The sequence below is a fragment of the Coregonus lavaretus genome (genome assembly GCF_964263955.1).
Source record: "Coregonus lavaretus genome assembly, chromosome: 15".
NCBI lineage: Eukaryota > Metazoa > Chordata > Actinopteri > Salmoniformes > Salmonidae > Coregonus > Coregonus lavaretus.
The window spans coordinates 2,121,367-2,149,147 of record NC_140002.1 but is presented as its reverse complement, the minus strand read 5'-3'; the positions used below and the strand labels follow the sequence as shown (position 1 = coordinate 2,149,147).

The 27,781-nt window shown below is 43.4% G+C and overlaps 1 pseudogene across 1 annotated transcript in view; it reads right to left on the bottom strand.

The window, feature by feature from the left end:
- LOC311142772 (teneurin-2-like) overlaps positions 1-27,781 on the bottom strand; it is a 269,215-nt pseudogene that overhangs the window by 81,661 nt on the left and 159,773 nt on the right. The window contains exon 3 of the transcript in view: positions 4,442-4,666. The product of the transcript in view is annotated as a teneurin-2-like (transcript). The remainder of the gene's footprint in view (positions 1-4,441; positions 4,667-27,781) is intronic.

Genomic DNA, 27,781 nt, shown 5'->3' with positions numbered 1-27,781 from the left:
TTGGGTCAGGTGTTATGCGTGATTGTTTATTGTCAGCCTGCCTCAGAGGAGTTTGTATTCTCTCGTTGTTGTTTTTCCGAGAGTTCGCACTGCGTGCGCTTTTCTTGTTTATACGCACTGTGTTTGTGCGTAATTGTTTGCGCCACCCGGTTGGGTTGGCGACTCATTGTTCATGTGTTGGACATTACTAAAGACGGTTGAAGTCATCCTGGTTCCTGCGCTTGATTCCTTTCACTCATCCACACACACCACTCTGACAAGGACATTCAGTCCATTGTGACCACTTCTATTGAATGACTTGTCCTTACTAAAACTATTGTGTACTTATTGAAAATGAGCAACAAAAATATATTAAAAAGGACAATTCTGCCACTTTTCAACCTCATTTTCATTATCTCCAGCACAATACCAGTGTCTACATATGTGAAAACGGCGCATTTGTACGTTTTGTAGAAAATAAAAATATAAAGTAAAAAAACGTTCTACCCGATGACATCATCAAAAGTTAAAACATTTTTAAATAGTGATTTTCAAACATTATGAGATTCATGGTGGCGTGGGAAGCCAGAAAACACCCTCCCTCTGGCTAAAAACTTGTTGCAGGTTTTGAAAATCCCTGTTTTTCTTACTTTTAATCCTACCCTTTTTACCCACAGATCATAGAAACGTGCCGTTTTCACATATGCAGACACTGGTATGGTGCTTGAGATCATGAATATGAGGTTGAAAAGTGGCGGAATTGCCCTTTAATTGTTTTGTATAATTCAAAAGATATTTACTTACATTTACTGTAGGTATACCAAATATCATAATGTAACAAACACACTTTTCTAAATTAATGAAATACATTTCAGTTTTTTGTTGATGTGGTATGTGATAGGTGGTGGCAGGTGAACAGTGAGAGATCCAATACTCTGTAATATGCAGTACAGCATATTTTAAGTGTAACGTAACCATTTTGCATTAGAATATCGCCAACATGTCGGCACTTAAGCAGCATGAGCACTGGAAAATCACACATATTTTCACCAAATTAACCTCTACTTGCTGCATTTTGCTGTTTACTAAACTACTCTAATCTGCGCTGATTATATCTGTCGGACTCTTTTTCCACATTTAGGCCCAATACAAACACGGCATGAAGAAATGTTACACTCACATTTCCAGAAACACGTTTACCCAACAAAATGATTAATAGGAATATCATACTACTATGTGATTCTGTTGAAAAACAAGATGCATAGGCTACCATAATGAAAATCCAATTGTTGATTCCTCAATCAATATGAACCAATAAGTCAAAATATCTGTCTTAAGAGGCCTAAATGTTCCACTAACCTACTAGTTATGACATCTGTCACTACAACGTAGTTAGTTTCGCCGTGATTGATGTGGCTCCTCTGAAAAGTAAACCAATTTGAGCCCGTTTGAAATTGGCTATAATCACGTCACTCTCGAATTCTGAATCATCCCCTCACTTACCAATTTAGATCTATAGAAGAGGAAGGAGATCTCTTTCACAGCTTTCCTGCCCTTAATTCCCATCATGCTTCAGTATGTTGACTTAATTCCATTATTATGTGGGTTATTGGCAGTTATTGCTCAGAGTAAAAGCTCTCCTGATTGCCCTTTCACAGGAAATTTACTTCACATTGATTAAAAAGAGCCAGAGTGACCAAGAATATATATTTGCTCTCTCCGAGTTAGTGAGGTGTCATCTCAATCTATTCAAGGAGGAAAACACATGATCCCAACAATGGGAGTCAAAGGCCTTTCAACTTCAAAGGCTTTGGGATGACGTGGATCAGAAGACGACACTTCAAGGAGCAGGTCTACAGAAGAGCCTGTCGCTCTTGACTATGAACTTCGGACACAAAAGTGTCTGGTACCTGCTAAATCGGAACCATAAACGGGAAAATGTGCATTACTCCATAATGGACTATTACTTTGTGGTGCACAGATGCAGTGGGTTGGAAATATACTGTGTAAAGGCAACCTGACCAATGGGCTATACGATGGAATTCAAAAACGTACTGCATTTCATAAATGTCATATTTCCGTTTAGGCCCAGCAGTTTTCCAACACCCCAAAAAATAAAATAATACACTGCCAATAAAAAAATATTTAACCTACAGTACATAATGTCTTCACAATACATTAAGGGAATATTCACTGGTATGTACAAAAATAAAATCGTAGTCCCAGAGCTATGCAACATGAAAACACAATTGCCAAAAGCTGTGCTTCCTATCCACGTTTTAGAATCTGGGGGTGAAGACATACATATACAAGTAATATATCAATAGTGTAGTCAGAAAAACACAAAAGAGTGAGAGAAACCATTGGAAACTCAGACAAAGCCCTCCCCCTCTGCAGCTCCGGCTACAAGCAGAGTCTCTGTGTGACGTCGCAGTAATCATCTAAAATCCTTTCCTTTCACCATCCTCTCCCACTGAGGAGAATTCAGTCACCTAAGAACTCTCATTCTGAATACCGACGTGATTAGAAACTAACAGCTGCAGTTTGGAAAGAAAGCACACTCAAAAGACAAACAATTTTCTTGCTTGTTCATCGTAGCGCACAAAAGGTAAAGCTGTTACGAGCAGAGAATATGAAAATGAATTAAGTGGGCCTATTTCCACACCATTTCTAATGACTAAAGCTTTTGAATATTGTAGAAATGTGTGTTATAGATCTGTCATTCTCATTGAAAGCAAGTCTAAGAAGCGCTAGATATGTTCTATGTAAGCTATTTCTATGTCTTAAATTTAGTTTTTGCTTCTTTTACTTTTTGGTTTTGTACAGCAGCTTTTTTTTTTTTTGTTATGGAAAATATATTTCACAGCGGTTTAGATGGTACAATGATTCTCTACACTATACTTGCTTGTTTTGTCACATAAACTGAAATTAGGCAAACTATTAGAATTTTAGCAACCAGGAAATGGTGGAGCGATTTCTGCATATTGCATCTTTAAGGGTCCTTTGCAGCCATTTTTTTTTTATCTCAATATCAAATCATTTCTGGGTAACAATTAAGTACCTTACTGTGATTGTTTAAAATGAAAATGGTCAAAAGGAAATAAATGTAGCTTCTTAGCAAAGAGCAATTTCTCAAGCAATAATTTTGCCTGGACTGTCTTGGAGTTGTCTGAGTGGGGAGGGGAAAACTGAAAACTAGCTGTTATTGGCAGAGAGGTTTGGAACTCTTTCTTATTGGTACGTTTACTAATTGACCACCTGGTGATGTGACCAGGCAGGCCAAAACTCCATCCCACCAAAACAGGCTGAAATCTCAGGTAGTCTTTTCAAACAGCTCTTACACTAAAAGGGCATTATCATTTTCACAATTTCACATATATATATACAATCTCATTTTTGACTGCACTGGGACATTAATTCAACACCTTTCAAGCATATTTATGCATTTCAGACTCAATTCAATCCAATAATTCAATTAAATAATACTTAATTAAGCCACAATTCCAATACATGGATATTTATCAATTTTCAAAGCATTGGTCATTTCACCAGTTTGCCTTTTTTGAACTGAAAATGAACATCAAATTTCCACTTGATTAATAATATAAAAGGTATGTGTATTATTTAAATAATGTACACTAACACGCTTTCCTCATTTTATTCAATAAACCACGGAGAACATCGGAAATACAAACGTGGGCCCTATTGAATATGCAACCAGTCTCACATGCACAGGTAGAAACTGAGTCAATGATAAGGTTTCATAATTTACTATGGAATGGTAGTTATTAATATGGAAATAATACGTTCTGATTTAAAGGAGCTGCTTTCAAAACTCTTTTCCTATTTTTATGACTTTGGGTGGCAAAAGATCCTAAATGACTACTTTTTTGTGTGAAAAACACAGTATTTGGAAATGCAGTATATCAATTAATGAAATCTTAACAGATACATTTGATATTATACCTAAAGAAAGTTCGTTATTTTTAAAGGAGATCAAGGGTCATTATGATTTTTACATTACAAATGATCATTGTAGAATGTCCTCTACCCTCTTTATTGTTTACTGTACGTTGGAAATCTACATTTAAACTATTCAACAGATTTAATGCAGCGATCTCAGGCTCCCGAGTGGCGCAGTGGTCTAAGGCACTGCATCTCAGTGCTTGAGGCGTCACTACAGACCCCCTGGTTCGATTCCAGGCTGTATCACAACGGGCCGTGATTGGGAGTCCCATTGGGCGGCGCACAATTGGCCCAGCGTCGTCCGGGTTTGGCCGGTGTAGGCCGTCATTGTAAATAATAATTTGTTCTTAACTGACTTGCCTAGTTAAATAAAGGTTAAATATTTTTAAAAATCTGAATCCATCCCCGAACCACAGTGAATAGAGACAGAATAGAGAGATTCTGTGGTAGATGGATTATCTACGATACTGTACAGTGGCATGGGAAGAGGTCTTACCCGCAGATGGGGGCTGGGGTGGAGGGGCGCATGCCCGGAGTAGGTACGAATTAGGGGAGAATTCGTCGTCAGGAGGGGGGTCCAGCATGACGTGGGGGGAGCGGCTGTCTAGCAGGGGCACTTGGCACTCCCTGATGGCTGGGGGGGCGGGATGGGGTGGTCCGTGGGGCGGAGGTGGGGCGGGGGGTAGCAGGCTGGACGAAGGTGTGGGAGGTAGGGGACGACCTGGGGAGCAACACACACACAGAAGACGGAGGGCACACGTTACTATACACACTGGTATTGTAAGTTACAGGTGGAGGATAGGCAGCGCCCTGTTTGAACACAAATTAATAAAAATGTCAAAATCTTTGAGACACACTGTCAGTCTCTTGTGGCTACCATTATTTGTGTTCAAGCGGAGACTGTCAAGTCCACATACAAAGTAACGACAATGAAAGACGAGATAAACAATTGAGAGCAAGAAAGAGATATGAAAGACTTCACGGGGCTTTCAACTCCTTCAATCTCTCCGAGCTGTTTAATAGCAGCAGACTGAAAGAAGGTCAGCTTCGATCTCCTAAGCAGGCTTTTAAATTAACCATAATGTAAGGTATTTTACTTGCCTTGAAAAAATAAAATAGCTCCTTCGTTTGACTCTGACATTGAGAAATATATAATTAAAGCATAGTTTTCATGTTGATTCTTTGTGCCATCAATGGTGCAGAATGTTCTTTATTTTGCCATAGTCAGAGGACATACCTCCCTTTTCTACTCTTTTGCAACCAAAACCGATTGAACTGAGAAAATAACATTGAATTGCATTCAGTCCCTTTAGAAAGTATTCACACACCTTGACTTTTCCCACATTTTGTTGTGTTACAAAGTGGGATTAAAACTGATTTAATTGTCATTTTTTTGTCAACGATCTACACAAAATACTCTGTCAAAGTGGAAGAAAAATTCTAACAGTTGTAAGAAAAAAATCTGACAAATAAAACACAAATATATCTTTATTACATAAGTACTCAACCCCCTGAGACAATACATGTTAGAATCACATTTGGCAGCGATTACAGCTGTGAGTCTTTCTGGGTAAGGTACGTTATTTATATTGAGGGATACCTGGAGAAAATGAGATCTCTCTGAAATGAAAATGGATGGCCCTCCCTTCAGTAAAATATATTTTTACCCAACCCTCCCTGAACGCTTGAAAAAAAATAAGTGACCCTCCCCTATACCCAAAATAATAATTTAAACATCAAGTGGATAGCAGAGAACATGCCTAACGTTTAACCTCACTTCAAGGACAGACCAGAGCATTAGATATGCAGTTTTAAGAATTACATGGCAAAGTATCCAGACGGTTGTGGATTCGCAGACCACCGTGGACAAGGGTGAAAATATATTCATTATAATAAAATCACTGCATTAATCTATGATCTTATTTGTGGTTTGGACAGTGGTAAAGTTGTCTATCAACTGTAAAAATTGAGCGCAACAGAACCAGTTACAACTTAAGTATCTGATCGTCGATGATTTAGAGAAAAAGACGTTCATTGTTTAACACAGCAGCCACATATCATCAGGTATGCACTTGTAACTTTTTTTTCATTTGGAAAACTATTATTTTCTAATTTATTATATTTTATTCCATGATATTGTTATTACAAAATAGATTTGTGTTGACTGTGATTAGGGCATGGGAATATAAGAGCATCTGCTAGGCTCAATTAGTAAACTAGGCATGCATAGCTCAACTCAAACCAAAGACTGGCCAAACTCGTGTTTCTAAAAGTGAATTCAAAGGCACTGTAGAATGACGGTACACTGTAGAATGACTGTACACTGTAGAATGACTGTATAGCCTAATAAGGCATTTTTCGTTTCATTATTATTTAATTATAAGTAATTATTCTGTACATTTTCATTTTATACAGTTTAAATGTTAAAATGATAGGCCATGTTGTTGAAGTGTTGTTGTTGAAGTGTTGTTGTTGAAGTGTTGTTGATGTGTTGTTGTTGATGTGTTGTTGTTGATGTGTTGTTGTTGATGTGTTGTTGTTGAAGTGTTGTTGTTGAAGTGTTGTTGATGTGTTGTTGTTGATGTGTTGTTGTTGATGTGTTGTTGTTGATGTGTTGTTGTTGATGTGTTGTTGTTGATGTGTTGTTGTTGATGTGTTGTTGTTGATGTGTTGTTGTTGAAGTGTTGTTGTTGAAATGCTGAGCCCTCCTGCTAGCCTGTAGCGTGTCACAAATGCTTCACCATTGATTTCTTAAATGGCAGGCTGTGTACTCCTGAGTGGCGCAGTGGTCTAAGGCACTGCATCGCAGTGCTAGCTGTGCCACTAGAGATCCTGGTTCGAATCCAGGCTCTGTCGCAGCCGGCCACGACCGGGAGACTCATGGGCGGCGCACAATTGGCCCAGCGTCGTCCGGGTAGGGGAGGGAATGGCCGGCAGGGATGTAGCTCAGTTGATAGAGCATGGCGTTTGCAACGCCAGGGTTGTGGGTTCGATTCCCACGGGGGGCCAGTATAAAAAAATAAAAAAATAAATATGTATTCACTAACTGTAAGTCGCTCTGGATAAGAGCGTCTGCTAAATGACTAAAATGTAAATAATAATAATATAGCCTGAAATAAATCATTTTCATTCCTTCTTAGCCTACCTGTTTTTGCTCCTGACTGATTTCGAGTTAGTACGTTGTTTAATAGCCTGTTGAAATGTCGAACGTCGGTTGATAGTGACAGAATCATTACTTCCCAAGCAAAGTCCATTTTTTTGCCTCCTTGTCCTTGGCTATGGTTGTAGCCTCCGAACGTCACTAGCTAGGACTTGTTGGAAAGGTGGCATCCAATGACGGTGCCACGTTGAAAGTCACTGAGCTCTTCATTCTACTGCCAATGTTTGTCTATGGAGATTGCATGGCTGTGTGCTCGATTTTATACACCTGCCAGCAACGGGTGTGGCTGAAATAGCCGAAACCACTCATTTGAAGGTACTCATACTTTTGGCCACGTAGTGCAGTTATAACTGACCAGGCATCACAACTATATTTCAATGGTGGTGCAAAATATATTGTGGAATATTACAGCAAGCAACTGTACCTGCAGCCAACAGGTCTGCTTGATCTAGTTAAATGTAAACGTCAAATATGAAATGACTCATGAATATGGAGAAGCATACAGCAGGGTTGAGGATTGGCCACAGTAAATTAGTGACACAGTTGAAAGAGAATAGGAGAATGGAGAGGAGAGGAGAGGAGAGGAGAATGGAGGAGGGGGCAGGAGAGGAGACTGGAGGAGAGGAGAGGAGAGGAGGAGAGGAGAGTAGAATGGCGGAGGGGGCAGGAGAGGAGAGGAGAGGAGAGGAGAGGAGAGGAGAGGAGAGGAGAGGAGAGGAGAGGAGAGGAGAGGAGAGGAGAGTGGAGGAGGGGGCAGGAGAGGAGACTGGAGGAGAGGAGGCTGGAGGAGAGGAGAGGGGAGTAAATCAAATCAAATTGTATTTGTCACATGTGCCGAATACAACGGGTGTAGACTACCGTGAAATGCTTACTTACGAGCCCATTCCCAACAATACAGAGTAAAAAAATTATTATAAAATAGTAATAAGAGGAATAAAATGCACAAGAATGAAGCTATATACAGGGAGTACCAGTACCAGATCAATGTGGAGCTATATACAGGGAGTACCAGTACCAGATCAATGTGGAGCTATATACAGGGAGTACCAGTACCAGATCAATGTGGAGCTATATACAGGGAGTACCAGTACCAGATCAATGTGGAGCTATATACAGGGAGTACCAGTACCAGATCAATGTGGAGCTATATACAGGGAGTACCAGATCAATGTGGAGCTATATACAGGGAGTACCAGTACCAGATCAATGTGGAGCTATATACAGGGAGTACCAGTACCAGACCAATGTGGAGCTATATACAGGGAGTACCAGTACCAGATCAATGTGGAGCTATATACAGGGAGTACCAGTACCAGACCAATGTGGAGCTATATACAGGGAGTACCAGTACCAGATCAATGTGCAGAGGTATTTAAGATAGATATGTACATGAAGGCAGGGTAAAGTGACTAGGCATCAGGATAGATAATAATAAGGTATTTAAGATAGATATGTACATGAAGGCAGGGTAAAGTGACTAGGCATCAGGATAGATAATAATAAGGTATTTGAGGTAGATATGTACATGAAGGCAGGGTAAAGTGACTAGGCATCAGGATAGATAATAATAAGGTATTTGAGGTATATATGTACATCAAGGCAGGGTAAAGTGACTAGGTATCAGGATAGATAATAATAAGGTATTTGAGGTAGATATGTACATGAAGGCAGGGTAAAGTGACTAGGCATCAGGATAGATAATAATAAAAGTCAAATAAAGACCAGAGTAGCAGCAGCATATAATGAGTGAGAAAGTGTGTGTGTGTGTGTATGTGTGTGGGTATGCATGTGTGTTGTGTGTGTGTGTGCGTATGTAGTGTGAGTGAATGTGTGTGGGTGTTTTGAGGAGAGTAGAAAACCCAAGGAGTGTAGTCTTACGTTTACCTTCTAACCCTTTTTTCACATTCTATTCTAGGCCATCAAACATTTGTTTTGTAAAACATCACTATGTCCACCAACCATAAGTATTTACTTTATGAAACAGGACGTAGCCTTGCTTATAAGAACATTTCTAGTAGGACTGGTCGATATGGCAAAAATATAATATCACAGTATAAAAAATAAAAAAAAATTGGCGGTATGATGGTATTTGACTGTAATTTATGTTTTTGAATAATAAAAGTTCAAAATGTGCTTTATGAGTAGTGCGTGACCCTAGGGTGGTTTCAATGGGTCTTTCTCCATTCTGATTGTTTTATACTGTTCAATTGAACATCAAGCAAAAATAATTTTAAGCATTTTCATCAATTTCTGCATTTCCTGCAACTCATTTCAGCTCATTCCCACACTGCCACGTAGGGCTCCACGATATGGGCAAAAAAATCTAGGCCTTATTTTTAACCAAAATGTTGCAATTTAGAGCAAAATCATGAAACTGTTGTAATCATGTAAATATATTTATTATTCTAATTCTATAATTAGAATATAATAGACCGCTGCGTCACTCGGGAGGCCTCCACTAAGGCACTGCATCGCAGTGCTTGAGGCGTCACTACAGACCCGGGTTCGATCCCAGGCTCTGTCTTAGCCGGCCGTGACCGGGAGACCCATGAGGCGGCGCACAATTGGCCCAGCGTCGTCCGGGTTTGGCCGGCAGGGATTTCCTTGTCCCGTTGCGCTCTAGCGACTCCTTGTGGTGGGCCGGGCGCCTGCAAGCTGACTTCGGTCGCCAGCTGGATGGTGTTCCTCCGACACATTGGTGCGGCTGGCTTCCGGGTTAAGCAAGCAGTGCGGTTTGGCAGGGTCGTGTTTCGGAGGACGCAAGGCTCTCGACCTTCGCCTCTCCCGAGTCCTTAGGGGAGTTGCAGCGATGGTACAAGACTGTAACTACCAATTGGGGAGAAAAAGGGGTAAAAAAAAGAATATAATAGCGGCCACTTTGAATACAGTGTTGTTTGACATGACAACGAATGAAAATGCCAGGGAGGAGTTATTGTGATGGTAGGAACCAAAGTGTTGATAAGTGCTTCATAGGAAACCCTATAATTTCTGCCTACATTTAATGTTGTTTTCTCTTAGCTACTTCATGTAGCTAACATATTTATGCTTCACGTATTCCTCTTTGATTTAGAAGATACTGTTGCACATCATTACTGGTATTGTCAGGCTGTATTAGCTAGTTACATTTGCTCTGACTTAGTACATTTATTAGCTAGCTAGCTAGCTAGCCAGCTAACTAGCGATTAGCATTAGCGGCTAACACGATTGAGGCCTAACTTGCTAAGAAAAGACAAACTAGCCATTTGCAGATGTAAGAAACACAAAACTAACAGTGTAATTATAGAACCCTATTGGATTTATATTAAGAAGCAAAGTGAAAACAGCATCGTTGTCATCAACATTTTGCATGTGGCACATTGACCGTGCAGAGTCTGAACGCAAGAGTCTCGTGGTCGAGGAACAACACATGCGCTCCATGAGTGACAGGGGGCGGGGCTAGGTCTGTAGAGAGAAGACTCAAGTAGCGGAGTAAAGAATGAAAATGGATGTTACACACGGCGTATCACATTTAACAAACTAAGCGTTCAAATATCGTTATAGAAGGTAAAGTTAAAAAAATAAACGGTCCGTGCATCAATACCGGTATATAGTAAAATACGGTAATACGGTAATACGGTATACTGCCCAGCCCTAATAGCTACTAGAACTACCGTGTTAGTAAACCCTAATTACTTGTTAGTAATTACTTGTTAATAGAGATAACAAAAAATTAGAGATTATAATTTTTGGACAAAAAAGAATAAGATCAAGCATGGCCTAGAAATTCCATCAAATAGTCATTCTTCAATAAAATATCATTTGTAAGCAAAGTAAATTGATCCAAGGCTACCATTTCTCAAGACAATTCTCGCTCCCTTTTTGTGATTTCAGTCAATATTACATTTTCTATATACTTATGTCCAACACAGCAATGGTGAATTAAAGGCTGATACCCTCCATCCCATGGTGTCTTTTTAGATTAGCCTGCATGTGTTTGGTGCCTGTTTTGACGCATCTCCTCAAGATCACAGACACACATATCAACCCGAAAAGTTGTTGAGGTGTGATGGAACGGTGTCACCAAGGCCCTGGAACTGTCTGTACAAGGCTAAGCACACCCAGCTAGTGTGAATACTCTCACTAATTAAATTAACCCCACCACTCACGTTGCTCTGAGCAGGTCGGCAGAACGTCCAACATCCATGGCTGCTTTGGGAAACACTCTGTTGTATAGAGGCCGGGTGATTTTGACTTGATGTCAGTTATCTGGTCATGTGAAGCTAAAAGAAAGTGGCCTGCTTTTACTGAATAATATATGCTATGCTTCAAAGTCCCAGAATGGAAGATAACCATTGTATCACTAGCTTGCTGCCACACAGCACTCCTCTTAGCAAATAGCAGAGCATTGGATGGGGCAGTGGAGGGGAAGAGGACATACAGTCCTGAAGAGCCAGAGAGTGGATGGATGGGGAGAGAGAGAGAGAGAGAGAGAAAGGCACATCTCTCTCTAATGACCAGGATTCATCCTCCTCTCAACAACATACATTAGCCCCTATATCAGAATATCAACATAAAATAGGAAGGTTTTCTGAATGGAAGATTGGGCTGCTGCAACCCCCTCTACATACAGGGCTGCTCCATCCCTCCCTCTACATACAGGGCTGCTGCAACCCCCCCTCTACATACAGGGCTGCTGCACCCCCCCCCCTCTACATACAGGGCTGCTGCACCCCCCCCCCCCCCTCTACATACAGGGCTGCTGCATCCCCCCCTCCTCAGCTCCTCATACAGGGCTGCTCCATCCCCCCCTCTACATACAGGGCTGCTGCACCCCCCCCCCCCCTACATACAGGGCTGCTGCACCCCCCCCCCCCTACATACAGGGCTGCTGCACCCCCCCCCCCCTACATACAGGGCTGCTGCATCCCCCCCCCCCCTACATACAGGGCTGCTGCATCCCCCCCCCCCCTACATACAGGGCTGCTGCATCCCCCCCTCCTCAGCTCCTCATACAGGGCTGCTCCATCCCCCCCTCTACATACAGGGCTGCTGCACCCCCCCCCCCCTACATACAGGGCTGCTGCACCCCCCCCCCCCCCCCTACATACAGGGCTGCTGCATCCCCCCCCCCACATACAGGGCTGCTGCATCCCCCCCCCCCCCTACATACAGGGCTGCTGCATTCCCCCCCCCCCCCCCCCCTACATACAGGGCTGCTGCATCCCCCCCCCCTCTACATACAGGGCTGCTGCATCTCCCCCCCCCCCCCCTACATACAGGGCTGCTGCATCCCCCCCCCCCCTACATACAGGGCTGCTGCATTCCCCCCCCCTCCTCAGCTCCTCATACAGGGCTGCTCCATCCCCCTCTCTACATACAGGGCTGCTCCATCCCCCCCTCTACATACAGGGCTGCTGCACCCCCCCCCCCCCCTCTCTACATACAGGGCTGCTGCATCCCCCCCTCCTCAGCTCCTCATACAGGGCTGCTCCATCCCCCCCTCCCCCTCTCTACATACAGGGCTGCTGCAAGAACATTTTCAAATTAAAATCTGATTATGTTGGTATTTCCATTGCGGAGGGCTTTGATGTGCACAAAACATTTTTTCAATACGCACCTCAAATGTAAATGAGTGCTAAGCTTTTTCTAATGCCTCCTTGGACCAAGTAGTACAATATTTTACTTTGTATTGCCTGATATGTTAGGTATAGTATCCAGGGGCTCCAGAATAACACCTTTCTATGGTCCTCTGTAGCTCAGTTGGTAGAGCATGGTGCTTGATACGCCAGGATAGTGGGTTTGATATCCGATACAACCCATACTTAAAATGTATGCAAGCATTACTAAGTCGCTTTGGATAAAAGCGTCTGCTAAATGGCATATATTATCCATCTGAGTCCCAGTGCCCCCTCTCGCCTTTCCACACAACAACCTTCAGCGCGGTCCGAGCAGAACTGACTCCATTTTGTTACAGCCTCTTTGTGTCATCGCTCCCCGTGACTGGGATGGCTCCCTGCTGCATCCTCGTAGCCCCACGCCCAGGCACCAGCATGCACATAAAACCACGCTTTATTTCCCAAATGATCTCCAAAAAAAATCCCACTCAAGGTCAGATATATGTTAGAGAAAATCACTTGGCTATTTAAAGGGATAACTGGTGCAAGGTAAATGACCCCTACCCACCAGGAGCTTTTTGTCCAACTTCCCACCGCCTCCGTCTCATGCACTTTTAATCTCAGAGTAGCTCTTCTCTGTAAGTGTCAACACAAACATGGCCTCTAATTACTGTTTACTGGATCCCATCGTTTCCTCCAAACACTCCCCCACAGGCAACAGCAGGCCACTATCAGACACACCGCACCGGCCAATCATCTCCTCAGACTGCCACTTCCTCTGATCTCACAACCACGAGTAGTATCACAAACACTAGCAGGAGCATGTGGTTCCTTCGCAACAGGCAGCAGTGGCAACTCTCGGGCACAGTTGTTCAATTTCTCACGAGCCTTTGGGTTAAATGATCCGGCACAATGTGATATGATGTCGTGTGTGCTATGATATACGAGATGACATGACACCCGAGTCACGACGAGTTGACCTCATCGAACAAACGCCGCCACTCTAAAATGTGCAGTTTTGTCACACAACACAATGCCATCGATGTCTCAAGTTTTGAGGGAGCGTGCAATTGGCATGCTGACTGCAGGAATGTCCACCAGAGCTGTTGACAGAGAATTGATGTTAATTTCTCTACCATAAGCCGACTCCAAAGTCGTTTTAGAGAATTTGGCAGTACATCCAACCGTCCTTATAAATGCAGACCACGTGTAACCACGCCAGCCCAGGACCTCCACATCCGGCTTCTTCACCTGCGGGATGAGGAGTATTTCTGTCTGTAATAATGCCCTTTTGTGGGGGAAAAAATCATTCGGATTGGATGGACCTGGCTCCCAAATGGGTGGGCCTATGCCCTCCCGGGCCCACCCATGGCTGTGCCCCTGCCCAGTGAAATCCATAGATTAGGTGAAATCCATAGATTAGGGCCTAATTTATTTATTTACTGATTTCCTTCTATGAACTGTAACTCGGTAAAATCTTTGAAGTTGTTGCATGTCGTGTTTTATATTTTTTTGTTCAGTGTATAATATCCTGCAGCACAAAGCAGCCAGATAAGCAGCAAACCCACATCCCTCCTAATGTACTATGTGTGTTTCGCTGCAGACAGACAGACAGCACAGCAGGAAGGAAGGAGGGAAGGGAGGACCAAGACGTAGGCTTGGCTGCAAAGCACATCGGAAACCAGACATCCCTATCATCTCCCTTTCTATCGCTGTATGTTTCACTATACAGACAGCTGGGAAACGGGCTGAGATGTGCTGACTCGGCTCTCCGTCACACAGCCCCACTTAAAGAGCCACTTCTGCCGTCTGCTATTGCCTTTAAATATATGTGCGATATAAATTACTTATTACATCGCAAGCCTTTGAAGTAGGATGCTTCCATACAGGCACTATTTTTATCCGGTGTCGCAAAAGGAACAAAACTGTCCTACTTTTCTATACCCCAACTCATCCTCAACCCCCCCCCCCCCCCCCCCCGCCTCCCCTCACAGAAGATCAAAGCAGTGAAAAATGACATTCCATTCCAAACCAATGAGAGCAGCCTCTCCCCCCTGACAACACATTCTGCATAAAATTGCTGCTTTTTCCTAGTTTTTTTGTTTGTTTGTTTTCAGGGAACCTGCAAATCTGCACGCCTCAATGCTTATCCATCTCCCTGCCACTGTCTCTCACTCCATCTCTGATGTTAGGGGGCATGTGGCCATTCACTTGAAAAAAGAATTTTTTTTCCTTTGCCACCAACCGAAAGCATTCATATTCCTAAAATAAGGGAAATACTAAAATGAACTGAAGCCTTTGAAGTGGGAGAGGGATTTGGTCACAGACACACCATATTGCTGAAGTTGTATTTGAAGCAGGTCTCAACAGTAATGAGGATACACTTCTATGACAAAGATGCCATCTTTATTAATTTACTCAAGTTAACATACTGCACTGTAAACATGAAATCTGACTTAAAGGAATGACATGCCCAGGGCCACGGCGAGGTGACCGCTAAAAGGCCTTTTAACAGGCGTGTCAGTACGCACGCACGTGCACCTATACACGCACACACACACACACAGACACACAGCACGCACACAGACACATACACACACACACACAGCACACAGCACGCACACACACACACAGCACGCACACACACACACATAGCACACACAAACATCACGCACACACACACACACACACACACACAGACACGCACACAACCCCCTGGCAAATGCCAGTCACATATCAGCCTTCTGACAACTGGTAGCATCAGTGTCCAGGGGCCCAGAGTCTGGCTCTTGGGACAGACAGTAGGACGCAGGTCATTAGTGAGCAGCAGCCCAATGGGTACTGTGACAGGGCCAGGCTGCATGGTGACAGGACCAGACTGCATGGTGACAGGGCCAGGCTGCATGGTGACAAGGCCAGGCTGCATGGTGACAGGGCCAGGCTGCATGGTGACAGGGCCAGGCTGCATGGTGACAGGGCCAGGCTGCATGGTGACAGGGCCAGGCTGCATGGTGACAGGACCAGACTGCATGGTGACAGGGCCAGGCTGCATGGTGACAGGGCCAGGCTGCATGGTGACAGGGCCAGGCTGCATGGTGACAGGGCCAGGCTGCATGGTGACAGGGCCAGGCTACATGGTGACAGGGCCAGGCTGCATGGTGACAGGGCCAGGCTGCATGGTGACAGGGCCAGGCTGCATGGTGACAGGGCCAGGCTGCATGGTGACAGGGCCAGGCTGCATGGTGACAGGGCCAGGCTGCATGGTGACAGGGCCAGGCTGCATGGTGACAGGGCCAGCCTGGCTACAGGGCTGTGTGCTCTAGGATCAGCACACACTACTCCAGGCTTCCGGTATCAGCCCCACTACTGCAGGCTCTAGGATCAGCCCCCACTACTCTGGGATCAGCCCCCGCTACTTTAGGATCAGTGCCCACTACTCCAGGCTCTAGGATCAGCCCCCCACTACTCTGGTATAAACCCCAACTATTCTGGGATCAGCCCCCACTACTCTGGGATCAGCCCCCACCGTTCTAGGCTCTAGGATTAGCCCCCACTACTCTGGGATCAGCCGCCACTACAGTAGGCTCTAGGATCAGCCCCCACTACTCTGGGATCAGCACCCACTACTCCAGCATCTGGGATCAGCCCCCACTACTCCAGGCTCTAGGATCAGCCCCCACTAGTCCGGGATCAGCCCCCACTACTCCAGACTCTAGGATCAGCCCCCACTACTCCAGACTCTAGGATCAGCCCCCACTACTCCAGGCTCTAGGATCAGTCCCCAATACTCCAGGCTCTAGGATCAGCACCCACTACTCCAGGCTCTAGGATCAGCCCCCACTACTCCAGGTTCTGGGATCAGCCCCCACTACTCCAGGTTCTGGGATCAGCCCCCACTACTCCAGGTTCTGGGATCAGCCCCCACTACTCCAGGTTCTGGGATCAGCCCCCACTACCCCAGGCTTAGCCCCCACTACTCCAGGCTCAGCCCTCACTACTCCAGGCTCAGCCCCCACTACTCTAGGCTCTAGGATCAGCCCCCACTACTCCAAGATCAGCCCCACTACTCCAGGCTCTAGAATCAGCACACTGAGGCAAACACTGCTCCTCTTTGCGTCATCTGACCCTGAGGAGCAGCCTGGCCGATGTTGTTCTGCACAGCTCCCCCTACAGAGGCTGTGCCAATACCCTGCTCCAGTGACGCAAACCACAAACAAACATAAATGTGCTAGACATACCCAGTCGCGGCCCACTTTTTGGAAGCGAACCACTCTATTTATCCCTACGTTATATCGGCATTGAACATGTCACCCTCCCTAGGAGAGGGGGTGACCTCGACAACTTATTGTTAAAACGAGAGGCTGCCTGGATCTTTAATTTAAAGACCCTTGCTCCCTTCGGTCTCAACGTAGACTTTGATCTGAAGCCATTCTTGTGATTATTGTGATTTTGCTATTCATTGTAAATGTTTGTAGGCCTATGTAGCCAAATTGTATCTATGATCGTATTCTATCCACTCATGTTTTTTGTATGTTCTGTTTATCTGTGAATTAACCAATGATATCAGGCCACACCCGGCCAGGATTACATACACCTGTGTGTGTCCTTTAATAATAATAATAATAATATGCCATTTAGCAGACGCTTTTATCCAAAGCGACTTACAGTCATGCGTGCATACATTTTTTTTGTGTATGGGTGGTCCCGGGGATCGAACCCACTACCTTGGCGTTACAAGCGCCGTGCTCTACCAGCTGAGCTACAGAGACCAATATAGTCCTTTGATACTATATACAGTGGCTTGCGAAAGTATTCACCCCCCTTGGCATTTTTCCTATTTTGTTGCCTTACAACCTGGAATTAAAATAGATTTTTTGGGGGTTGTATCATTTCATTTACACAACATGCAAAGTAAAAAATAAAGTGAAACAAACAAGAAATAAGACAAAAAAACTGAAAACTTGAGCGTGCATAACTATTCACCCCCCCCCAAAGTCAATACTTTGTAGAGCCACCTTTTGCAGCAATTACAGCTGCAAGTCTCTTGGGGTATGTCTCTATAAGCTTGGCACATCTAGCCACTGGGATTTTTGCCCATTCTTCAAGGCAAAACTGTTCCAGCTCCTTCAAGTTGGATGGGTTCCGCTGGTGTACAGCAATCTTTAAATCATACCACAGATTCTCAATTGGATTGAGGTCTGGGCTTTGACTAGGCCATTCCAAGACATTTAAATGTTTCCCCTTAAACCACTTGAGTGTTGCTTTAGCAGTATGCTTAGGGTCATTGTCCTGCTGGAAGGTGAACCTCCATCCCAGTCTCAAATCTCTGGAAGACTGAAACAGGTTTCCCTCAAGAATTTCCCTGTATTTAGCGCCATCCATCATTCCTTCAATTCTGACCAGTTTCCTAGTCCCTGCCGATGAAAAACATCATGATGCTGCCACCAACATGCTTCACTGTGGGGATGGTGTTCTCGGGGTGATGATAGGTGTTGGGTTTGCGCCAGACATAGCATTTTCCTTGATGGCCAAAAATCTGACCAGAGTACCTTCTTCCATATGTTTGGGGAGTCTCCCACATGGCTTTTGGCAAACACCAAACGTGTTTGCTTATTATTTTCTTTAAGCAATGGCTTTTTTCTGGCCACTCTTCCGTAAAGCCCAGCTCTGTGGAGTGTATGGCTTAAAGTGGTCCTATGGACAGATACTCCAATCTCCGCTGTGGAGCTTTGCAGCTCCTTCAGGGTTATCTTTGGTCTCTTTGTTGCCTCTCTGATTAATGCCCTCCTTGCCTGGTCTGTGAGTTTTGGTGGGCGGCCCTCTCTTGGCAGGTTTGTTGTGGTGCCATATTCTTTCAATTTTTTAAATAATGGATTTAATGGTGCTCCGTGGGATGTTCAAAGTTTCAGATATTGTTTTATAACCCAACCCTGATCTGTACTTCTCCACAACTTTGTCCCTGACCTGTTTGGAGAGCTCCTTGGTCTTCATGGTGCCGCTTGCTTGGTGGTGCCCCTTGCTTAGTGGTGTTGCAGACTCTGGGGCCTTTCAGAACAGGTGTATATATACTGAGATCATGTGACACTTAGATTGCACACAGGTGGACATTATTTAACTAATTATATGACTTCTGAAGGTAATTGGTTGCACCAGATGTTATTTAGGGGCTTCATAGCAAAGGGGGTGAATACATATGCACGCACCACTTTTCCGTTATTTATTTTTTAGAATGTTTTGAAACAAGTAATTTTTTTCATTTCACTTCACCAATTTGGACTATTTTGTGTATGTCCATTTTATGAAATCCAAATAAAAATCCATTTAAATTACAGGTTGTAATGCAACAAAATAGGAAAAATGCCAAGGGGGATGAATACTTTTGCAAGGCACTGTAAACTAGTGTCTGTCAAACCGTTGGTTATTAAATGATTGCATCTGAGCTCCTAGAGTGTGAGGCTCTCCTTTTATTTTTTTAAGCAAACCACAAACAAACATAAAGGTGCTAGGCATTGTCTCTTTATGCCCCTCTGTCACGCCCTGACTCATATATGTTGAGTCAGGGTGTGTATATATGTTATAAATTGATTTGCATTTTAATGAGGGAAATAAGTATTTGAACCCTCTGCAAAACATGACTTAGTACTTGGTGGCAAAACCCTTGTTGGCAATCAGAGGTCAGACGTTTCTTGTAGTTGGCCACCAGGTTTGCACACATCTCAGGAGGGATTTTGTCCCACTCCTCTTTGCAGATCTTCTCCAAGTCATTAAGGTTTCAAGGCTGACGTTTGGCAATTCGAACCTTCAGCTCCCTCCACAGGTTTTCTATGGGATTAAGGTCTGGAGACTGGCTAGGCCACTCCAGGACCTTAATGTGCTTCTTCTTGAGCCACTCCTTTGTTGCCTTGGCCGTGTGTTTTGGGTCATTGTCATGCTGGAATACCCATCCACGACCCATTTTCAATGCCCTGGCTGAGGGAAGGAGGTTCTCACCCAAGATTTGACGGTACATGGCCCCGTCCATCGTCCCTTTGATGCGGTGAAGTTGTCCTGTCCCCTTAGCAGAAAAACACCCCCAAAGCATAATGTTTCCACCTCCATGTTTGACGGTGGGGATGGTGTTCTTGGGGTCATTGGCAGCATTCCTCCTCCTCCAAACAAGGCGAGTTGAGTTGATGCCAAAGAGCTCCATTTTGGTCTCATCTGACCACAACACTTTCACCCAGTTCTCCTCTGAATCATTCAGATGTTCATTGGCAAACTTCAGATGGGCATGTACAGTGAGGGAAAAAAGTATTTGATCCCCTGCTGATTTTGTACGTTTTCCCACTGACAAAGAAATGATCAGTCTATATATATAATTTTAAATGGTAGGTTTATTTGAACAATGAGAGACAGAATAACAACAAAAAAATCTAGAAATCCTCTATATGTGCTTTCTTGAGCAGGGGGACCTTGCGGGCGCTGCAGGATTTCAGTCCTTCACGGCGTAGTGTGTTACCAATTGTGTTCTTGGTGACTATGGTCCCAGATGCCTTGAGATCATTGACAAGATCCTCCCGTGTAGTTCTGGGCTGATTCCTCACCGTTCTCATGATCATTGCAACTCCACGAGGTGAGATCTTGCATGGAGCCCCAGGCCGAGGGAGATTGACAGTTATTTTGTGTTTCTTCCATTTGCGAATAATCACACCAACTGTTGTCACCTTCTCACCAAGCTGCTTGGCGATGGTCTTGTAGCCCATTCCAGCCTTGTGTAGGTCTACAATCTTGTCCCTGACATCCTTGGAGAGCTCTTTGGTCTTGGCCATGGTGGAGAGTTTGGAATCTGATTGATTGATTGCTTCTGTGGACAGGTGTCTTTTATACAGGTAACAAACTGAGATTAGGAGCACTCCCTTTAAGAGTATGCTCCTAATCTCAGCTCGTTACCTGTATAAAAGACAACTGGGAGCCAGAAATCTTTCTGATTGAGAGGGGGTCAAATACTTATTTCCGTCATTAAAATGCAAATCAATTTATACCATTTTTTTGTTGTTATTCTGTCTCTCACTGTTCAAATAAACCTACCATTAAAAAATTATAGACTGATCATTTCTTTGTCAGTGGGCAAACGTACAAAATCAGCAGGGGATCAAATACTTTTTTCCCCTCACTGTATACAGGGCTAAACTGTACGTACTGCCCAATCAGACACACACATGCACACACTGCACTTGACTTAACACAGGAAAAACACTGCCTTGAAAAACAGAAGTGTGCTCCTTTCTTTGACAGTTGAAGGATAGAGTCAGTGATGATAGCTGGTATATCCAACCGAGGGATGTCATTAACATTCATCCATTTATGAACCATGTTTTCCTTTCAAGACGAGGAAAATGGGATTGCTTAGCCATAAATGAGATCCTTAATTACGTTTTTTTTCCTACACTGTTAATACATTTATTAAACATGTCATAAACCCAGCACTAACTATTCCCCTTTCTGCTAATCCATACACTGATAACACTGAATGCGTTAATAGGGAAGTGCTCATTTTCACTCAAGTGAGAATTGGTTCAAAAGCCTATGCATCACATATAGGCAAGGAATATAGAATATTATAATCCTGTGTCGATCACCACATTAACCATGTTTACACCTCAGAGAGATTTATAGTTTGGCTCCCACATAGTGCCTTAAATATCCAACAATAAAACAAGCCTTATTTAATAACATTAACTCTCCAAGCAGCTCTTTCTCTCTCTCTCAGCTAGGACTTGGCATGCGTCAAACTTGGCAGAGGCTTTGAAAAGTGATGCCTCCGTGTGGTGAGGGCACATACCCGAATATATTAGAGTAATGCACTATGAATTGGACTGTCCACCATGTCAATTAGTAATGACAGCATCAGCCTTTGAGACATGGACTCTGAGTTGACCTGAAAAGAGCTAGAGAAGGGAAAAAGCAGCTCCGCTAAATCAGTGCGTGGGTAACATCAACGGGGAAGCCAAGCCAGGAAGGAAGAAAAAAAAACATATTACAACCTATGTGTTGTGATAATTGCGTTGTTTGCTCTATAACCTGTTAGTTCATATCCCTTGCCACCGTGATATATAGGCGTAAGGCCGAGACAATAAGAAGACACAGAATAAATTCAACCACTCTTTTGTTTCGTCACGAAACCGGAGAGCAACAAAAAAACGTATTGTATGTATCAAACAGTTACATGACCTACAGCACGGTCAAGCAAGTTAATACTTCCGACATTTTCGGACTACTAAACAACTATTGATTTAGAACCATGGAGAGTTACCGCAAATCGCAAAGAAAACAGGAGCTGCCTCCACTATTCCAGCACCATTTCAACTTCAACATTTTAATATTATCAAATAATCTATGCTTATTCTAATACAGTGACAACTAAAATATACCAAAAACGATTTAGTCCAATCAACGTAAGCTAAATATGATGTGGCTGTCCATTGTACTGATTGTGTGTGTGTGTGTGTGTGTGTGTGTGTGTGTGTGTGTGTGTGTGTGTGTGTGTGTGTGTGTGCGTGCGTGTTTGTGCAAGTAGAAAAAAACATGTTGACTCTCTACTTGTAGAGAAACGCCAATGCCATCCTCCTCTTTCATGTTGTCTAAACGGTCTACAGTTGAAGTCGGAAGTTTACATACATCTTAGCCAAATACATTTAAACTCAGTTTTTCACAATTCCTTACATTTAATCCTAGTAAACATTCCCTGTCTTGGGTCAGTTAGGATCACCACTTTATTTTAAGAATGTGAAATGTCTGAATAATAGTAGAGAGAATGATTTATTTCAGCTTTTATTTCTTTCATCACATTCCTGGTGGGTCAGAAGTTTACATACACTCAATTAGTATTTGGTAGCATTGCCTTTCAATTGTTTAACTTGGGTCAAACATTTCGGGTAGCCTTCCACAAGCTTCCCACAATAAGTTGGGTGAATTTTGGCCCATTCCTCCTGACAGAGCTGGTGTAACTGAGTCAGGTTTGTAGGCCTCCTTGCTCGCACACGCTTTTTCAGTTTTGGCCACAAATTTTCTATAGAATTGAGGTCGGGCTTTGTGATGGCCACTCCAATACCTTGACTTTGTTGTCCTTAAGCCATTTTGCCACAACTTTGGAAGTATGTTGGGGTCATTGTCCATTTGGAAGACCCATTTGCAACCAAGCTTTAACTTCCTGACTGATGTCTTGAGATGTTGCTTCAATATATCCACATAATTTTCCTTCCTCATGATGCCATCTATTTTGTGAAGTGCACCAGTCCCTCCTGCAGCAAAGCACCCCCACAGCATGATGCTGCCACCCCCGTGCTTCATGGTTGGTGTTCTTTGGCTTTTAACACCCCCTTTTTCCTCCAAACATAATGACGGTCATTATGGCCAAACAGTTCTATTTTTGTTTCATCAGACCAGAGGACATTTCTCCAAAAAAGTACGATCTTTGTCCCCATGTGCAGTTGCAAACCGTGGTCTGACTTTTTTATGGCGGTTTTGGAGCAGTGGCTTCTTCCTTGCTGAGCGGCCTTTCAGGTTGTGTCGATATAGGACTCGTTTTTACCTGTTTCCTCCAGCATCTTCACAAGGTCCTTTGCTGTTGTTCTGGGATTGATTTGCACCAAAGTACGTTAATCTCTAGGAGACAGAACGCGTCTCCTTCCTGAGCGGTATGACGGCTGCGTGGCCCCATGGTGTTTATACTTGCGTACTATTGTTTGTACAGATGAATGTGGTACCTTCAGGTGTTTGGAAATTGCTCCCAAGGATGAACCAGACTTGTGGAGGTCTACACATTTTTTCTGAGGTCTTGGCTGATTTCTTTTCATTTTCCCATGATGTCAAGCAAAGAGGCACTGAGTTTGAAAGTAGGCCTTGAAATACATCCACAGGTACACCTCCAATTGACTCAAATGATGTCAATTAGCCTATCAGAAGCTTCTAAAGCCATGACATCATTTTCTGGAATTTTCCAAGCTGTTTAAAGACACAGTCAACTTAGTGTATGTAAACTTCTGACCCACTGGAATTGTGATACAGTGAATTATAAATGAAATAATCTGTCTGTAAACAATTGTTGGAAAAATTACTTGTGTCATGCACAAAGTAGATGTCCTAACCGACTTGCCAAAACTATCGTTTGTTAACAAGACATTTGTGGAGTGGTTGAAAAACAAGTTTTAATGACTCCAACCTAAGTGTATGTAAACTACCGACTTCAACTGTATGTACTGTTATACAGTACACGCTTTTATTTTTTGTTGTCCTAGGCTACCTGGCTAAAATGCTTGCTCGCTAGCCTAACTTCCTTTCATGGGGAACGATGCGCCAGGTCAGCTAGTTAACATTAGCCTACTACATCTAGCTACATGTTGAACTTCCATTCTCTTATAATCACTGGCCAGTATAGAGAATTAAGTAAAACCACAAGTCCAAATCCCTGTCTCCAGCCATGGCTAATTTAAGAAAGGGACGATTTTAGCTAGCTAGCCACCGGAAGTCAACGACACAACGAGATGCAACAATTCAAGTTTTTTTCTGTCAATGATGTTTGGCTTCTGATGTGATGTGATTGGTGCTAAGCCAAATCCAAACAGTTTTTTTTTTTTTTTTGGTGCGCCAGGACCATTCAAAGTTGAACTCACTCAGTTAAGCTCAACGCTGATTGGCTATTATTTTGTTTATTTTTTATCAAGGCAGGCCAAATGCTCACTGGCTTCCCTTGCATTCAATGCTACGGGATGCAACAATGTAATACTCTTTTTGACCAGACAGCATCAGATAGATGGGCTACACATACAGAGACAGAGGGGGCGCTGTTTCGTTTGCTCAGATGCTTTCTCCGGTGAGATTTTTTTATTTTTTTATTTCACCTTTATTTAACCAGGTAAGTCAGTTGAGAACAGGTTCTCATTTACAACTGCGACCTGGACCGACTTCAATACAGATACATTCAGCCTCTTGCGAATTGAAGGAAATGTATGAAAACACAGAGAGATGAAAGATACATCATTTTGTATGTTTTTTTAAAACTTTTTTTCTTGGTCAATATTTTGGGGAAGCCTGGCTTCCCTTGGCATCCGTGAATACACGCCACTGTGCTAAATAGGAATATTTCCCAGTGACACGAAACACAGCCAGTGGTGAAAACGGTACTAGTACAATAGCTAGTCAAGATAAGTGTTAGAGCCTTGGAAAGAGAGAAGATGCTAATGAGAACGAGTCTAGTTTTTAATCAGGCTCCCAGAATGCATTTATGTATAGGCCAAACAACAGCTGTGGAAATTCTATGTAAAAAAGTATCTGCCTAAATCCAAGACATGTAAAAAATATATATATTTTAGTTTTCAAAACACATCACAGGGCATGTCCTAGAATAGATGTAGAATATGATGATTAGTAAATCGGATTCTCGTTGGCACATGAATATGGTTACATCCACTTTCCTGAGACTGATAATTACTTAAGAACACTCCAACATTAACAGATGGGTTTTATCTAAACAATTCTGATTATTTGAGGAAGAATGTAGAATAATTTAGCATTTTAAGCTGACAACCACTCCCCCTTACTTTGATTGCAATTAGTTGTTCTGGGAGTGTCCCTACACTCCATTAAATGTTTAAAACCTTCTGAAAACAAGTTTCATCAGCCACAATAGTGTCTGCAGATCAACCTAATTAAATGCACATGCAACCTAATTAAATGCCCCTTAAGAGTGTATGATGCAACACAATTTCGAACACATCAAGATGCAGTTGATATATGTTGTATATAGGTTACATAAGATGCTTGAATTATGATAAGGTGGCTACATTGTTTATGTGATGTAATTTGGTATGTATGATATTGTTGCCTTTCTATTAACAGCCAGGTGTTGTCAGATGAAGCCCTGGGCTACTACAGAATAGATTGCCTACATCTCTGACAAGGCTACATCCTAAAAAAACAGATGTTTAAATTATTGATTCCAAAGAGGCTGTCATTATAATTGGCAGTCAAAATTCAGATCAAAATTCAGTTGCAAAAAACTATCAACGGACTGAAATAGGATATCTCACAACAGATGTACCCCCGGTATGTAAGCCAACTTTAAAACCGTATCCAGGGGGAGCGCGAGAACCGCCCGAACATGATTTCAACAGTATCCTAGACGTCGTTGAATGAGCCGCACACAGAAAGCAAGATACCTCGACTAATTCGGCTTACCTTTGCTTTTCACCATTGCTGCAAAGTTGGTTTCTGCTCTACTCATCCAAGAGAGCTGGACATTTTTCCAACATCGTCCCGGCGTCTGTTAAAAAGCAAAGAGTCGTGTGTTCTGTGTCCGCTACACACGCGCGCACCAAGACAAGACAGCGAAAGGCGCGAAACTGGGTTTGTCAGCGGCAGAGGCAGTAGCGGGTAGCTTTGTCTGCGCAACGAATAGCCTACAGACATCCAACCTATAGACATCCAAGTATAGACATTCAACCTAAATCCTCAGAGCTATAAAAGAGCACTAACATGACCACGAATTACACGCAGCCAAACTGACAGAGACAAAAGAGGCAGGCAATGGTGTACAGTACAAATGTTGCAGAGGGGCGGGCTGGCGCGTAAAGGTGAGCTCATTGTGTCATTAGAGAGAGTGGGATTTGTCTCAGCCTCCCGCATGCTCTACTAGATAACTACTATCTCCCTCTTTCCTAGGCAAATCACTATCTCCCTCTGCGCTGCATTTGCGGCAAGTCTCTCGGGGATACATTGAATGGCTATATGCTCCCGCTATGGGGTCAGGCAAATGCTGTTTAGAACATCATGCCATGCACCATCCATCTCCACTCCTACAGCTCTCTCCCTCTCTAGTGTTCTACAGCGGGCATGGCAGTGTCCCTCCCTCTACTACGGGTAAACTCTCTAGTTTGCACAGCCTACTGCATTTGACCAGACAGACTAGTGGAAATGGCATGTTTTTCATGTTGAGTGTCTGTGGGTGCCATCACATCTCTCTGATTACTTTAAAGTTGATATAACAACCGTCTGCCTGTGATTTTCCTTGTATATTAATATTTATTATAGAGGCTACAATATATTCCTGAATATTACAAAAATGTAGTTTAGAAGTAGTTTAATATGTGTCTGTGAATTCAGTTAATTGCCTCCGTAGTCCAGAAATACAGTATTCTAAGGTTAATCAGTGCATTGGATACAATTGTTGTTCTTGATGTATAAAACAAGATTCAAGCCTAGTTCTGGAAACATATAATAATAGCCTATGGGGCTGGGAAATATCGGCTGTGCCGAATTGTGAAGATCTGTTATTCAGTCACTGTCTGTCTGTCTGTGTGTGTGTGTGTGTGTGTGTGTGTGTGTGTGTGTGTGTGTGTGTGTGTGTGTGTGTGTGTGTGTGTGTGTGTGTATGTGTGTGTGTTTGTGTGCACGCTCATGTGTTTGCCTAAAGGGAGAAAATGAGATTCTAAAATCGGTCCAATGTCTGTTTTTCTATTTTTAGACCACAAGAGGCTAACAAAAAGGCCACTTTTACCAAGGAGCCACTTACTGTATAAGCACAGTACTGCTTTGCTTCCACAGGTTTCAGCAGCTCTGTGTTATGAGGTGAGGAAATATCATTAAATCAACTACTCTTTTCTCCCCTTTAGATTCCTTTCCCTTTATCGTGACACTGAGCATAGAGCATCAACCCACAGTTAAGCAGAAGTGGTCATCTAATTAGTGCTAATTCAAAAACAAACCGTCTCTCCTAAACCTGTGTTTCTGGCCAGCCCTGTTGACTGTGTGGCAATACCTTGACTGCTTCCAGGAGCCTTGCTATTGTACAATGACACTACAAAGCGCCAGCGCTTCCCACGCACAGGCATCCGTCCTCATTACCCGTGGCAGGTCTCGACTGCCAGAGCTCACAAAGGGCACCGTGGCGCAGAAACCCGGCTGTGCCACAGAAAGACACCAGCACCGGAGAGTTAGGGTGGAAACAGATAGTAGATGCTGAGAGAAGGAGGAATAGAGAGAGAGAAATAGAGGGAGAAAGAGAGGGAGATAAGATATGGAGGCAGTAACTCTGTCCTTTGTTGTT